A 4617-nucleotide genomic window follows, 5' to 3' on the forward strand; every position below is an offset into this window, starting at 1 on the left:
GGTGAGGGTGCTGTGTTTAAAGAGGTGGAGTTATGCAGATCTAAAACGCGTGGATTGCAGCAGCAGCAGCAAGCCGAAAAGTGCAGGCATGTAAGGGATCTAGAGGTTGACAACATGTCTTCTTAACGGGAGTCCAGGAGCTCATCTCCACAAATGGACTTTTCAGGATCCTTGGGTGGCTCCGTAGTTCGAAACCAATTCTGGTTATCGCTTCTCGGCCTTTTGGCTAAGATCAAGTGTAGTATCTGTTCTTATCAGTTTAATTGCTCTGGCCTGCCCTCGTCTTGGCTCCGGCCTGCTCTCGCACTGGCTCCAGCCTGCTCTCGCTCTGGCTTCGGCATTCCCTCGCCCTGGCTCCGGCCTGCCCTTGCTCTGGCTCCGGCCAGCCCTCGCCTTGGCTCCGGCCAGCACCTGCTCTTGCTCCGGCCTGCCTTCCTTCGCCTTGGCTCCTGCCTGCTCTCGCTCTGGCTCTGGCCAGCTCTCGCTCTGGCTGTGGCCTGCCTTCGCCTTGGCTCCGGACTGCTCTCGCTCTGGCCTGCTTTCGCTCTGGCTTGAGCCTGTCTTGCTCTGGCCTGCTCTTGCTCTGGCTCTGGCCTCGCCTTGGCTCCAGCTTGCTCTCTCTCTCACTCTGGTCTGCCCTCGCCCTGGCCGCCTGCTCTGGCTCTAGCTCTGGCCTGCTCTCGCCCTGGCTCCGGCCTGCCCTCGTCCTGGCTCCGGCCTGCCCTCGTCCTGGCTCCGGCCTGGTCTCGCTCTGGCCTGCCCTCGCCTTGGCTCCGGCCTGCTCTCCACCTCGCTCCAGCCTGCTCTCGCTCTGGCTTAGGCCTTCCCTCGCCCTGGCTCCAGCCTGCCCTAGCTCTGGCTCCGGCCAGCCTTCGCCTTGGATCCGGCCAACACCTGCTCTGGCTCCGGCCTGCCTTCGCCATGGCTTCGGACTGCTCTCGCTCTGACCTGCTCTGGCTCTGGCCTGTCCTTGCCTTCGGACTGCTCTCGCTCTGACCTGCTCTCGCTCTGCCCTGTCCTTGCCTTGGCTTCGGACTGCTCTCGCTCTGACCTGCTCTCGCTCTGGCCTGTCCTTGCCTTGGCTCCGGTCTGCTCTTGCTCTGGCCTGCTCTTGCTCTGGCCTACCCTGGCTCTGCCTCCGGCCAGCCCTCGCCTTGGCTCCGGCCAGCTCCTGCTCTGGCTCCAGCCTGCCCTCGCCTTGGCTTCGGCCTGCCCTCGTCCTGGCTCCGGCCTGCCCTCGTCCTGGCTCCGGCCTGCCCTCGTCCTGGCTCCGGCCTGCCCTCTCTCTGGCTCCAGCCTGCCCTCGCCCTGGCTCCATCCTGCTCTCGCTCTGGCTAGGGCCTGCCCTCGCCCTGGCTCCAGCCTGACCTCGCCTTCGCTCCGGCCTGCTCTCGCTCTGGCTCCGGCCTGCCCTTGCCCTGTCTCCGGCCTGCTCTCGCTCTGGCTTGCCCTCGCCCTGGCTCCGGCATTCTCTCGCTCTGGTTTCGGCCTGCCCTCCCCTCGCCTTGGATCCGGCCTGCACTCGCTCTGGCCTGCCCTTGCCCTGCTCTCTCTCTGGCTCTGGCCTGCCCTTGCCTTGGCTCCGGCCTACTCTCTCTATGACTCTGGCCTGCCCTCGCCCTGGCTCCGACCTGCCCTCGCCCTGGCTCCGGCCTGCCCTAGCCCTAGCTCCGACCTGCTCTCAGTCTGGCTCCGGCCTGCCCTCGCCTTGGCTCCGGCATGCTCTCGCTATGGCTCCGGCCTGCTCACGCTCTGGCTCCGGCCTACCCTCGCCCTGTGTGCGGCCTGCTCTCGCTCTGGCCTGCCCTCGCCCTGGCTCCGGCCTGCTCTCTCTCTAGCTCTGGCCTGCCCTTGCCTTGGCTCCGGCCTGCTCTCTCTATGACTCTGGCCTGTCCTATTCCTGGCTCCGGCCTGCTCTTGCTCTAGCTCTAGTGTACCCTCACCTTGGCTCCGGCCTGCTCTCACCTTGGCTCCGGCCTGCCCTCGCCCTGGCTCGGACCTGACCTTGGCTCTGGCCAGCCCTTGCCCTGGCTCCGGCCTGCTATCGCCCTGGCTCCGACTTACTCTCGCTCTGGCACCGGCCTGCCCTTGCCCTGGATCCGGCCTGCTCTCTCTCTCTGGCTCTGGCCTGCCTTTGCTCCGGCCTGCTCTATGACTCTAGCCTGCCCTTGCCCTGGCTCCTGCCTGCCCTCGCCCTGGCTTCGGCCTGCTCTCTCTCTCTGGCCTGCCTTTGCCTTGGCTCCGGCCTGTTCTCTCTATGACTCTGGCCTGCCCTCGTCCTGGCTCCGGCCTGTCCTCGTCCTGGCTCCGGCCTGATCTCAATCTGGCTCTGGTGTACCCGCCTTGGCTCCGGCCTGCTCTCACCTTGGCTCCGGCCTGCTCTCGTTCTAGCTCCGGCCTGCCCTCGCCCTGGCTTCGGCCAGCCCTTGCCCTGGCTCCGGCCTGCTCTCGATTTGCCTCTGGCCTGCCTCGCCTTGGCTCCGGGCTAATCTCGCCTTGGCTCCGGCCTGCTCTCGCTCTACATCCGGACAGCCCTCGCCCTGGCTCCGGACTGCCCTTGCCTTGGCTCCGGACTGCTCTCGCCCTGGCTCCTGCCTGCTCTTGCTCTGGCCTGCCCTCACCCTGGCTCCGGCCTGCTCTCTATCTGGCTCTGGCCTGCTCTCGCACTGGCCTCGAACTGTCTCCGGCCTGCTCTCGCCCTGGTTCCGGCCTGCCCTTGCCTTGGCTCCGGACTGCTCTCGCTCTGGCACTGGGCTGATCTCGCTTTGGCACTGGCCTGCTCTCGTTCTGGCTCTGGCCTGTCCTCACCTTGGCTCCGGCCTGCTCTCGCTCTGGCTCTGGCCTGCTCTCGCTCTGGCCTGCCCTGGCTCTGCTCAAGCCTGCCCTCGTCTTGGCTCCGGCCTGCTCTCGCCTTGGCACCGGTCTGCCCTCGCCCAGGCTCTGGCCTTCTCTCGCTCTGGCTCGCGCCTACCCTAGCCTTGGCTCTGGACTACTCTCGCTCTGGCTCGGGCCTGCTCTGGCTGTGGCTCTGGCATGCTCTCGCTCTGACCTGCCCTCTCGCTCGGACCATGGTCTGACCTTGCCTTGGCTCCGGCCTCCTCTCGCTCTGACTCTGGCCTGCCCTCGCCCTGGCTCCGGCCTGCTCTGGCTCTGTCCTGACCTCGCCTTGGCTCCAGCCTGCTCTCGCCCAGGCTCCGGCCTGCCCTCGTCCTGGCTCCAGCCTGCTCTCGCCTGCCCTCGCTTTGGCTCCGGCTTGCTCTCGCCTTGGCTCCGGCCTGCTCTCGCTCTGCCTCTGTCCTGCCCTCGCCCTGGCTCCAGCCTACTCTAGCTCTGATTCTGGCCTGCCCTTGCCTTGGCTCCGGACTGCTCACTCTGGCACTGGCCTGCTCTCGATCTGGCTCTGGCCTGCCCTCGCCTTGGCTCTGACCTGCTCTTGCTCTGGCTCTAGCCTGCCCTCGCCTTGGCTCCGGCCTGCCCTGGCTCTGGCCTGCCCTCGCCTTGGCTCCAGCCAGCTCTCACCTTGGCTCCGGCCTGCTCTCGCTCTAGTTCCTGACTGCCCTTGCCCTGGCTCCGGCCTGCCATCGCTCTGGCTCCGGCCTGCTCTCGCTTTGATTCTGGCCCGCCCTCGCCCTGGCTCCGGCCTGCTCTCTCTCTGGCGCTGGCCAGCCCTCGCCCTGGCTCCGGCATACTCTCATTCTGGCTGTGGCCTGCTCTCGCTCTGGCTTGCTCTCGCCCTGCCCTCACCCTGGCTCCGGCCTGGTCTTGCTCTGGCCTGCCCTCGTCTTGACTCCGGCCTGCTCTCGCTCGTTATGGCTAGCCTTCGCCTTGGCTCCGGCATGCTCTCGCTCTGGCGTAGGCCTGCTGTCGCTCTGGCTCTGTCTGGCCTGCCCTTGCCTTGGCTCCGGACTGCTCATGCTCTGGCCTGCTCTTACCCTGGCTCCGGCCTGCTTTCGCTCTGGCTCTGGCCTGCCCTTGCCTTGGCTCTGGCCTTCTATCGCTCTGGCTCTGGCCTGCCCTTGCCTTGGCTCTGGCCTACTCTCGCCTTGGCTCCGGCCTTCTCTCGCTCTGGCTCTGGCCTTCTCTCGCTCTGGCCTCGCCCTGACTCCGGCCGGCCCTTGCTCTGGCTCCGGCCTGCCCTCGCATTGGCTCTGGCCTGCCCTCGCCCTGGCTCCGACCCGTTCTCGCTCTGGCTCTGGCCTACTCTCGCTTTGGCCTGCCTTTGCTCTAGCTCCGGCCTGCTCTCGCCCTGGCTCCGACCTGCCCTCGCTCTGGCCTGCCCTCGCTCTGGCTCCGGCCTTCTCTCTCTCTGGCTCTCGCCTGCCGATGCCTTGGCTCTGGCTTGCTATTCCTCTGGCTCTGGCCTGCCCTCGTCTTGACTCTGACCTGATCTAGCTCTTGTTCTGGCCTGCTTTCGCAGTGGCTCCGGCCTGCTCTTGCTCTGGCCTGCCTTCGCTCTGGCCTCCCCTCGCCTTGGCTCCGGCCTGCTCTCGCTCTGGCCTGCCCTCGCTTTGGCTCTGACCTGCTCTTGCTCTGGCTCTAGCCTGCCCTCGACTTGGCTCCGGCCTGCTCTCGCTCTAGTTCCTGACTGCCCTCGCCCTGGCTCCGGCCTGCCATCGC

General features: G+C 66.9%; 1 pseudogene; it reads left to right on the forward strand.

Annotated features, from left to right (window-relative positions):
• Positions 1 to 206: 206 nt before the first annotated feature.
• On the forward strand, positions 207 to 312 carry LOC141198761 (U2 spliceosomal RNA; annotated as a pseudogene).
• The last annotated feature ends 4305 nt before the right edge of the window (positions 313 to 4617 follow it).

Source organism: Phyllobates terribilis, unplaced genomic scaffold (genome assembly GCF_046119375.1).
Source record: "Phyllobates terribilis strain yellow unplaced genomic scaffold, ASM4611937v1 Scaffold_103__1_contigs__length_5881359, whole genome shotgun sequence".
NCBI classification, from domain to species: Eukaryota; Metazoa; Chordata; class Amphibia; order Anura; family Dendrobatidae; genus Phyllobates; species Phyllobates terribilis.